Source organism: Ursus arctos, unplaced genomic scaffold (assembly GCF_023065955.2).
Source record: "Ursus arctos isolate Adak ecotype North America unplaced genomic scaffold, UrsArc2.0 scaffold_10, whole genome shotgun sequence".
Classification (NCBI taxonomy): Eukaryota; Metazoa; Chordata; class Mammalia; order Carnivora; family Ursidae; genus Ursus; species Ursus arctos.
In genome coordinates, this window is record NW_026622764.1 from 16,170,399 (window position 1) to 16,182,766 (window position 12,368).

General features: G+C 39.1%; 1 protein-coding gene across 1 annotated transcript in view; it reads right to left on the bottom strand.

The window, feature by feature from the left end:
• GPC6 (glypican 6) overlaps positions 1–12,368 on the bottom strand; it is a 1,041,998-nt gene that overhangs the window by 749,183 nt on the left and 280,447 nt on the right. The window lies entirely within an intron of this gene.

Genomic DNA, 12,368 nt, shown 5'->3' on the forward strand with positions numbered 1-12,368 from the left:
TTCTAGTAGCAGAGATTAGAGAATGAGGATTTTATCTTTTCCTTTTAAATTCAATCTCATGACTTTTCAATGCTCAGGTCAAGAATGGAAGAAGATACTGAATCTCTATTTAATGTTATCTACATGAAATAATTTACCTGTGTTAACACTATCCCAATATGACAAATGTGGAAGTTGAGGCTCAGAGAAGTTAAATTAGTTCGTAGAATCATTTGACAAGTATGGTCAGGAGCTAAATGATTTACAAATCAAAACTGATGCTCATTCCACTATATTGCACAAACCCTCCTTTCTATTGTTTGGTAGTATTCTATTTCATTAATGATTCCACACTTAATTACAATGTATTCACCTTTAGCATTACAGACTCATTATATAATGTTCACCTCTGTAACTAAGGTAACTTCCTAATCCATCCTGTGTAAATGAAGGTATCAAAGATATTTAAAATAAAACTAACTTTGGGATTTTAGGAAAGTCTTGCCTGGGGCTCTCCCCAGATTCTAAACTGTACTTTGTAAGCACACGTCAGGATGGGAAGCAGGGAAAAATATGTCTAGTCCTGGCATGAGATCCTTCCCTTTTCCTGCCAAGTCTCAAATCCTGTATTTACCTCCAGAATCTAGTCTCGGTAAAACAGTAACTTAATTGTTCTTACTCAAAAATCTCTGAAATTAGAATGAGGAAGGGAAAAAAAAAGGCAAGGAAACATAGGAGCAAGTCAATTCCAGTCGAAAGTTGACAGTAATCAATTAATAAAGGACTGAAACATTAGTTTCTAGAAATACCAATGAAATCGATGTTTTTAAGAAAAGTAGTTTATCATTAAACATGAACAGATGAGCCTCTTCGAATGCAGGATGGAGATACACTCAGGTTATATTAAGTTGTAGAGATCTGCCGTTGGGAGGCCCATAGTCTTACACAGAGCTAGATTTTCATCTCAGGAACAGCTTCTCTCTCAACTCTTGAAATCTTGTATTTTACTAACTACTTTGGGTTCCATGGTTTCTGCCCCTACTAATTATCTTCTTTCTATATACCTCATGGCGTCTGTGTAGAACAGAGTCTCTGAATTCTGCCCTTCCCGTCTACTCTACCATCTACTGCTCTTGAATTCAACATCTCCAAAGGAGAGTTATTCACTAGTCCACTATCAAGCACAAAAGTCTTTGTTGGGTCAAGCTCATGCCCAAACTCAATACTTACAAAGGAAAATATTAACTTTCCCTAGCTAATGAGATTCATGTTAGGGGCGCCTGGGTGGCACAGTCAGTTAAGCATCTGCCTTAGGCTCAGGTCACGATCCCGGGGTCCTGGGATAGAGGCCAGCACCAGGTTCCCTGCTCTGCAGGGAGTCTACTTCTCCCTCTCCCTTTGCCTTGCTGCTCCCCCGCTTGTGCTCTCTCTCTCTGTGTGTGTGTGTCAAATAAATCAATAAAAATCTTCTTAAAAATTGAGATTCATATTAATCAAATGCTTACAAAAAAGCATAATGAGTACTTCTAAAAGTGGAATGAAATGTGTAGGTAGCCTATTAGATGTTAAGTAGAGGTAACTGGTACATTTTTGGAAGAGGGAACCTCTAAATTCCTTCAGAGTGTAATGATGTGTCCTTCGAGATGCCTTCAAATAGCCCCGTCTTCTCATTTAAGTCTAATTCACTTGCAGAAAGTTTCCAATGTCTGTTCTAATATTGATGAACTAAACCATACCAGCTATAAATAGCATTATCAAGGCATTTGTATTGTTTACTGGCTTCTTCATCAATTGGCTGTTCTGAGCTCCTTGTGGGAACCCTATGAGCTCTGCCTATTGTTTGGCGGTCTTTTGTTTTTGGTTGCTAAAGGAACAGTGAGTCTTTCTTAGAATATCGGACCACGCTGAGCCTCTAAGCAAGCTGAACCAGCAATTTTTATAGAATGACTTTAATTATGTCTAAATAGCCTGATTCCTGTGCTTCTAAAGAAAAACTACCTGTTGACCAGTTTAAGATGACAGGTTTCTTTGGACCATAAATAAGATAGAATTTAACCACTATCTGAAGTTCATCTCAGAAGAAATTTGCTGGAATATAAATCTCTAATCTAAAAGAAGCTTAGGAAAGTCATGCCTTTGTGAATATAGCATTTCCTCAAGAATGTTCTAGTCAGGGTATATAATATACAACAAAACAGTATTGAAGAAAAATATAATTGCGATCATCGGACCCTACAGTCTTCCCTCAAAGTGGGAAGGTGATGGAGACTGAAGTGTCCCATATATAGGTTTTTAGTGAAACTGAATCAGATCAGCATTTTTAGGTGAAAACGGAAGCCCAGTGTTTATGAAACAATGGAATCATGTGGAATCATGAAATTTTTAAATCAGTAAGAAATCTCAGGGCTTATATACTCCAATACTTTCCACTTTGATTTTCAGCTCAACAATAGTCTCATTGTATTTCTCACAAAAAGTCATGGACGTCAAAAATATTTTGAAATATTGCATATTTTCTCTCCTCTTTCTCTACTTAGAATAGTTGTTAACTCCTTCATCTAATAAATTCCTATTCCTATGCTAAAATTCAATATAGCCCATCAGCTTTTCTAATAATTTCCCTGACTCAACCAATGAAAGCAGTCTCTCCATCTTCCTTGCTTCCCGAATCCGGCTTACATGTCTATTATAGCATGTTTGGTGCTGTTACTGTAGATATCTGTTAACAAAACTATCTTCAACGTGACAAGCAGCTTATTTATTTTGTGAGATGCATCTTAATGGGCGTCTCTGATAAGTAGGAGGGGGTCCATAAATATGATGAATGTCATGAATGCTTTCCAGAAATGCCCCAGTTGAGCATTATCACTTTTAATAGAGACACAACTCATTTGTCTATATCCTGAAAAATGCTGAGTTTCTATAAGAAATACTACCAATACACAGCATGTTTAATTAATTAATACAGAGTTGAAAGAATAAGACATGGCAACATATCTCACATAAGCTACTGAATAAAAGTCAAGCAGTAACTGTGTTTGCAGCTCAAGTAATCCAAAACTGGATTCCATTATTACCCAGAGAGGTAAAACCTTGCAACTCATCTCTGCCTCTCCATCTCTCAAACACAGATGGCACTACCTTATGCCTGGTGGTAGGTCTGCTTCTGTCAGCCCTAGTTCTTGGTCAGCCATGAGGCCATCTATCTTCAGAAGGTAACTCACTCTCCTTATTCATTTGCTTGGCTTGTTCTCTTTTCTCTTCAGTCAGTGAAGCAACTACCCTGACCAGATGTGTTTTTAATGAGTCTATGTTTATAAATATTCTCAGGGTCCCGAGATAAAAAGAAACATCAGTATACTTTTCAAAGCTCATTCGAGTAGCAATGGCCTTAAAAATCAACAAAGTAGACACTTCCTCATGAAGACAAGATCAAAACATTCACCAAATAGGGGAAAAAGGCAAAGAGTTGAATGAGAGGTTTAAATTTGTTAATTCAAAGGATCTATATTCCTTGATCCCTGAGGAAGCTTCTTGTTAAAATGCTACCCCATAAGCAATGACCCAGTACCCATTATAATTCCTTTCAGAGTTTTCCCTACATGCTTTTCATTTCCAAAATTGCAGAGGGACCGACACCTGCCAGAGTGGAGCAGGTATATAATTGAAGTCTTAAATTGCAGAATGTTACCCTGAGCGTCGTGCCTTCCCACTGACCACAGAGAGAAGGAAGGAGGAGAATAGAAATGGAGACACTGTTCAAGGGAAGATAATGGTGCTGAAGTCCCTCATGTGGTCTTGAAGATTAGGGGCATTTGGGAGGAAAAAAAAAAAAAACAAATACAAGGAAAGAGACAGGCAAGAGAATGACAATGAATTAAACATTTTGGCAAAGTTGAAAAAAGAAAATCAACTGACAAAAATGCTACATTCTGATGTGAAGTTTGTCTCCAACGTGTCTTTCTTAGGTCTCAGATCAAGAAAATCTTTCACTTTACATTTGAAATAGCACAGGAAAAGTAGGGCAATTTGAAATGTTCAAAACAACACTCCAGAGTTAAGAAACAGACTTAGTATATTAATTAGAGGTGTGGGGAATGAGCAGTTCCCAAGACACAGCTCCTGGTTAACACCTTACTTGGTTATGCAAAATCTTTAAACACTGAATTGGCCTTTTCCTGGAATTAATTCATATGACAAAACATGCTTAAAAAAGAAACAGTACCACATCCGAATGTCAAAGTCATTCACTTCTAGGAAGGTAAAAAGTGTTCTTCAGAAGAGAAAAAAAACATGTTTCATTGAACTCAGAAGTGTTTTATCATTGACTTTGACATAAACACGCTTACTTTTAAATTGAGAGTAGGACGTAGGAAAACAAAAAGATTCACGAGCTGCCTCTAACATCTTGTTAAGAACTAAATTTGAATATTAATAATTTTCTTTAGCATAGCTGCATTTGGTTGTTCTTAAAAACATAGCTTTGAATAGATAATCCATATATATATAATCAAACATTAGAAAGGTATCTAAAAGGATATACACTGAAGTCTTCCTCTCATCCCTGATCCCAGAGGCTAGTTTCATTCCCCCAAATAAAACATTATTACCACCACATATGACCAGATTTCTCTCTCTGTCTCTGTGTGAGTGTATGTGTCTCTCTCGGTCTCTCTCTCTCTCTGTCTCTGTCTCTCTCTCTCTCTCTCTCTATATATATATATACAGTATGTTTGCATTTAAAGCAAAATCAGAGTTCACAGAGAGTTTACAGGACAGTTTACTAGGAATAAGGAAAAAAAAGTATTAGTGAAATCAAAGGTATTTTTTACATTTTACAGAATCTTTAGAAGATTTAACTATTTTATCTTTATTTTAAATAAAGACATTATCGTGAACTGTGCCATTTTCTTCATGAGCTAAAGTCTAAAATACATAACACAATCTGCATTAAAACATGTAGTACACCATTGAATATGTCTGGTCATGCCAGTCTATCCACACTATTGGGGTTTTAATGCTTTCCTAAGAATAGACAAAACATGCCTTTTCTGCCTGCAGAATCTATTTTTGGTTCCCCATCTTCCATCTGCAGGTACAGGGGTGCTTTTTGACATTAGCAATGAAGAACTCAGAATTTCTAGACTCTAACGCCATACTTGCTACTATTTGGGTTGGAACCTTTGGTACCAGTTCTGGTTGGCCCATGGTCCCTTTCCTGTTCTTGCCTCTGAGATCCTGTCATCATAATGCTTGTCATATGCCAAACTTCCCATGTGAGCTCTGACTCGCTTTTAAATGAGGATCCTACCTCTGCACCCAGGTCAGGCTTTTCCCCGGGGTCAGCTGTGTCTCTGTGCGGCTTTACAGATCACGTGGCCCTGAATCCCCGTGCCGACACCGTCCTGTTTGTACAGATGCCCCTTAAGTTTGCAGAGATACAGGGAGTGTAGCTGTATTGTTGTTGGAGACTATACTTTCTAAATACTGTTTCTCTCTCCCTTCCCACCACGTTCTACCTGTCCCACCTCTATAACTCGGTCTACGTGCTGTGGGCGGGTCAAGTTGAAGGTTAAGTAGACAATACCCAAACTTGTCCAAGTGAGAAGGTCAAAGCGTAGCCTTTCTCACAAAATAATGTGTACCATGTAAAACAGGAATGCATCTACCCATCAGATGGAGTCCCAGGAATGGCACGAGCCACGAAGTGATGGGAGAGTACCCAGAGCTTTCCATTCTTAGCACAGAAAATTTCTGTTCAGAAGCAGATCTCAAATACTTCATTTCAAGGTAAATCGATTTGCTCTCCTTGTGGGAGAAAGTACAGCTCGGTACAGGGCGTAGGCTGGATTAAATCCTAGCTGTGTCTTTTACTAGCGACGTGAACTCAGCAAATTACTTACTTCTCCAAGCAAGAACTTCCTCAACTATAAAACAGCAGGAATAAAACAATAATATCACCTACCTCACAGGATGGGTATGAAGGCCAAACAGGGCAACACGTGCCAAGTGCTTACCATCGTCCCAAAGTACTACCTGATAAGTAGGAGGTATCATGATTTGAATGTCTAGGAATTTTCCTATTTTCGGAGCGAGAAAATTAATTCTGTGCTCAGAAGCAAGGCAAGGAAATGAAGAACCTTTTCATTTATCAGAAACCCCCCGTAAAAGGGACGTGGCTGGCGTGGTAAAAAGAGTAAAAGCTACCTGTGTGCCAGGCATTATACAGTAGGTGCTGTATGCATGCCATCTCATTTTCACACGCCGCAAGCTAGGCTGTATTATTCTGAGCCCTGGAGATGGACAAACCGAAGTCCGTCAAGCTGCAGAACGATGTGCGCGTGGAGGGCGGCAGAGCCTGGGTGTGAGTGTCCACCGGCCCAGGACAGCCGAATGCCCAGCCCGTGCGGCCCCCGCCCCACTCTGCCAGCCGGGGAAGGGCAACTCCTGAGTCCTTTCCCCACTTTCGTGAGCAGCACAGGGGAGAGGCTCTATCACAAGCCGTGGTTGAGGTAGGAAAATAAACTTGGATTCAGCAAATTAACTTTCAGCGTAGCTTTCGATGACTAGGGTCTCAGGCTATTAAATTTGGAATTTCAGAAACACGCTCCAGCGAAGAACAGCAGCTGCTGCCGGCTCCCAATCCACAGAGCGACAGCAGCTGCGGCATCTGGCCCAACAGCTACCAGAGCTGCGGCGGTAAGTAAGGCGCAAGTCCTCCTGCGATCTGACCCTTCGGACCTTCTCCCCCAGCCTGCCCTGGGGGCTCAAAGGCACCTCTACAAGGAATGCACATGGCAGATATACATATATATATATGTATATGTCTTCATTCGGGAGGCCGTGACCTTTGCTCTCTGTTGGTGAACGATGCTAACACTGCCAGCTGGAAGTAAATGGAGATTTTAATTGAAACACATACAAGCATCTACAACTGGGGGGCAGGGGAGAGCAAACCAGAGAGTCTTCGGAAGTTATCTAATGAGCCCCCAGCATAGCTTAGCTTTCTACAAATGATCCCCCATTAGCCTGCGCTTGTTTTGCAAACAAATACTCACAACGAAAACCTTTCTGCTCTTGCACATTTGGCACTGCTGCCCGGGGCCAGCTCTATTAGCTAATGTGAACTATAAAGTGGAATACAGGATCCTGTCTATTTTTCGTTTCCTGAGGAAAACGGAAAAGAAAAATATATTGGAACGTAAGAACTGCAGTTAAGAAAACAACATGTAACGATGGGTTCCTTGATAGGACATAATGTACAATTATTGAAATACATGTGGATTGGGCTCATTTAAAAATGTTTTTCAAAGACACACCTTTCCCTTTTTGCTCAATACTTCTTAAAAATATGCTTTATTTCCTCAGACCCTCTTGTTCCAGTGGAAGAAATTAATTGGAGTCTTTCAATTTAGTATCTTATCACCTCATAAAAAAAGGTCTTTTTTCCTTTAATTTGAAATGCTATCTGACAATATGGTTTATTACATGTGCTGATGTTTGTTTAGATGGCAAGCAATTTTTGTGTAGAAAAAAAATGTCATTAGTCATCATCGCTTCAGTTAATTAGCCTCTCCAAAGGTTACCAATGCTTCATTTCTTTCATTCTATTACTTATTTTAAAGAGGCATTGCATGTAAGGTTAAGATATTTGACAACAATGACATATTTCTTGATTGCTGTTCAAATACAGAAGAAAGAGGTTTTAAAGTGAAGCTAATGGGCAAGGAGAGCAGAGAACAAAGCCACATTTATGGTTTTACATTAGCAAGAAGATAAACAGCTGACCTTTCTGCTTTGTTATTAAGGTAGCTAGCTTTTACTAAGCTACCACGGAATCACCCGGCTATGCTGGGTATTGAACAAAAGTTTCACAAGGAAGGAAAATATATTGTTGATTTTTTTAATATATTGCTCAACTTTGCCTAAATCTCATGGCCCTCAAAACGTGTTGTTTTTCAGATGAGGAATGGAACAGAGCAGAACTAGATTCATCCCTAATGAAAGGGATGAAGACCCCCAAAGACCCCTAATGAAGAACCTTTGTTGGAAGATTGCTGTACTCTTTGGCATTGTCTGTGTAGACTGGGTAGCGAGGGAACATGACTCATTGGCAAAAAATCCATTTAGGGGTACAAGTGACGCCCGGGTGAAGTTTATTCTAAGGACTCTTAATGTCTTGGCCTCTTTAAGTACTCCACACAAATGAACCTAGTTCCTATTAACCACAGTTGGTGAACCCAAGGATCAAGAAATATCACTAGTCATCCAGGGATGCACCTTTCACTCACCAATGGCAACAAGCTAAGAGCACACCATGCTACAGTGTGTCACTCCCCGCCCAATAACTTGAACACTGGTGGTGTTAGCTGCCTTTAAGAATTACACGTTTTAAATGAAACTTTAAGACTGCTAAAAGGCAACTATGAAAAATCAATAGCTACTTAATAAACACTGTATAAATGTACAGTAAGTAAATATGCATATCTTTACATAATGTAGACTTCTTAGCAGAACTCGAGAGACTGGGATTTTCAATGCCACGAACACTTTGAATGCATGACAATGTTCGTCTTCATCCATCCCCAGTGATCTATATACTAAGTCAGCTGTGTACTAAATTGTTACTGAGAAAATTCAAATCACTACATGAAGTGGGCAATTATCATCAGGTATGTGTCCACCACTGTTGCTGACTGAAATATTTACAGCAGGGTCCTTGTCCTATATATGCATATGTGGTTTTATTGGGGGGATCTTTATGCAAGATATTTGAAAGGAATCGAACATTTTATGAAATACAACATCATGTGAAATTTAACAATTTCAAATACAAATCCGATTTTGAAATTGGGGCCAGACGTTATCATGAGAAAATGTCAGCAAAATGACTAATTTCATATGTGGAGGTATGGGTACGTGGCAGGGCCTAGTGAGAGGTACCAGATTAATGTTCATTTTCATAATCAGATGAACCATCTAACAATTATTGTGATGATAAGAGTCAGATATATTCACTGTAGTGAGGAACCTGAAAAGTAGAAGAAAATAAGAAAAGTCTATGCCTAGACACACTATTCCTCACAAATCACCATGGAAATAACATTTAGCAGCCCTTAAGGTAAAGAAGTCTCACACATAGACCATACATGAATCCCACTTAGTCACAGATGCTTGGAAGTTTACTATTTAAAAATATTATTATACAGATACACATACTAAAGAAAATAAGGAATCAACTGACTACATTTTGTTCTCTAATCCACATGCCTGCTGTCAGTCATCAATTAAACAGAACTAACCCCACAGAGTAATCTTTGTTAGTTGTTGTTCAACAGGGATTTTAACTTTTGTCTATGTAACTTCAAAATCAACAATCAATTCAATTATTTAAAGGAAAAGACGTTAAGAGCATCCGCTGATTTTCTGAGAACAGACTGAGTTTTCCACTTTGTTAACATACTCAAGGACCTTACTATTGGTTCTACTCCTCTTTTATTCATACATCCTTCCTTCCATAACTGTATCCCTCTTGATTCCCCACGTCTGTGCCTTTCAGCCACATGTCCACATCCTCCCAGATTAATGTCCAATTCCTTCGTAACTTTGAAGACAGTTTTCATCCTGTCTTTTCACAAAGTCATTCATGGTCCTCTCACCATGAAATAATTCCATTCCCCTCTAATATTTTCTCTGTATTTTTGCTCACGACACCAACCCGTACTACAGTTATTTATGCTCTTGTCTCAGTGGTTCTGTGGGACTGTCAGCTTCTTTTTTTTTTTTTTAAAGATTTTATTTTTATTTATTCGACAGAGATGGAGACAGCCAGTGAGAGAGGGAACACAAGCAGGGGGAGTGGGAGAGGAAGAAGCAGGCTCATAGTGGAGGAGCCTGATGTGGGGCTCGACCCCAGAACGCCAGGATCACGCCCTGAGCCGAAGGCAGACGCTTAACCGCTGTGCCACCCAGGCGCCCCGGGACTGTCAGCTTCTTAGGGACAAGAACGGATGCACAGGATGGCAATGATGACGAGCAGGACACAGCCGTCATAAATTAAATCCTCACTTTTTGTCAAACACTTGTTGGGCTCCTTACGTACATTTTCAAAACTACAATTATTACACTCATTTTGAAAAGAGAAAACATGAAGCCCAAAGAGTTCAAGAAACTTCGAGGTCACTTTGTCAATACACTGTAAATATTGCATTTGAAACCTAGTTTCTGACTCCAAGGCCTGAGCTGTTTACCTGGCTTTTTTGTTTGTTTGTTTTGAATAGAACTTGGCATGATGTCATGAGCAAAGCAGACCTTTCCCCAAATATGGGGAATGAATGAGTGAATGAAGAAAATATATCGACTGCATTAGGCGCCTAGAATCTACATGGAGGAAAAAAAGAGAGATTTCTGATTTAGAAGCAGCCAAGAGAAAAACAATCTCAAATGTTTTTTGACGAAGTGCCTAAACTTTTGGGGAATGTATTTAGCAACTTAAAAATACACAATGCTAATATTAATTAAAACCGGCTCCACAACTTCTTCAACTACAGAATACAATTGAGTTTTATGCACTAGAGACAAGATAAACCTTGAAACTGACCACAGGTTGTGCCTGAGGGCTAGTTCTCAGTTTGTAGGGGGGCTTGGAATGCTCCAGGCCTGACAGTAGCTTCAGAAGCCATTCCCCTCCTGAAATGTTTGGGCACAATGGAGAGAGAGAGAGAACAAGTCAGGCTGACCTAATGATAATGGGGCCAAGTCCATAGAACTGTGAACTACTGTTCAAGAAGGGCGTTAAAAGTGTGTAAGCTGTTTTTTCTTCATTCTCTATTTTACATAAATTCCTTCATGGGAGGATTTCTTTTAAGTACTCCCTTGACCTATTTTTTAATATAACCATGATTTATTGCACCATATAAATCTTTAGCACTATGTTGTCCTAGTTTGAAAGGGCTTCTCCCTGTACTCTAAATCAAGACCATCAACTCAATCACAGTAGCAGTGGCCCAAAGTTGTACTGATTAAATGTTACGAAGTGTGGGGGGAATTCTATCCCCAGAAAATAGAAAATCCCCTCCCTCCAACAGGGACTGTTCTACTTTTCATTTCGTATTTATGAACTATGAAACACAGAAATTAAAAGTTCTAATTTATTTTATTTTTCAGAAGTTATTTGAATAAATTTTCATGAGAAGCTTACACTGGTTATTATTACATTTTTACCTCAGTGTCTTGACATACCAGGTTTCGTTTCTGCACCCCCCCGATAGACATAAATTTAAAGAAACTTTAAATCCTTTAAAACTTTAAAGTTCAGTGATTCAGGTTTTCAACAAAAAGTATATGTTAATTTAGAATCAGAAAATGCAATTAAAAAACGCTATTAAAAACGTTACTTGGCTTCAGAAACCTCAACCAAGCAAAAAATAAAAAAATAAAAACAACAAAGGACATGAAGAAATTAAAATGCATTTTCTAGATTGTGAAAAAATAAGTATCCTTTAATCCTGTGAACTAGAAAATAAAAGAGAAAAAAATTGTAGTTCACAAAATTTTAAAAATTCCAACGAAGTATAATTTTGTTCAGCAAAAGATCAAATGAGTTCTGGATCTTGAGCTTAACTCATTGTCAAAATCAGAGGGAAAAAGGAGGCTTAATGTATAAAACACATTGTTTGATGAGCAATGGGTGCTTAAATCCTGTCTGACACAGTGGGGACTTTTTCTCGGCAGATCTTAAACTGACCCCAATATTGAATGTGATGGAGCAAAGATTTAAAAACCTCTGTCATCTTTTTGTGCCTTACATTATGTCCTGATAATTGACCTCTCAATTTCACTGAAACCAGGATATTGAAAAACTACCTGTTTCAGATGCTGAAGCTAAATAACTCTGAGTACCATCCAGCTCAAAGCATCAAAATCCCAGTGTGTGAACCCAGGAACCTATCCATTAACTGGCCCTCCAGGTGACTCCGGTGCATTTGAATCTCTCCCTACTCACGCACGTGCAAACACACACATACACACACTCGTCAAAAAGCAGGATAAATGTGTTCTTCTCTGGCCACTTGTGTGTGTGGAGACAGAGGAGAACACACTCATCCTGCCTTCGGAGGTAAGGACTTCTACCTGCACTCTTACCTAAAGACCGTCATCGCTCTGGGAATCTAAAATTAGTTCCATTCAATCCACTGGAATAAATGCTGCTGAAATCAAATATGACTTCCAGGCGTATGGCCCCGAAGAGCTCATAGATAACTAGAATGCAAAGCTTCTCATTTTCTTCTGTCTTACTTATTATTGAAACCAAAGAAATTCATGTGACCCATGTGTGCCCTTGGGTCTGTGCAGGCCAGTGTCATAGTCCCGACAACACCACAGCACTA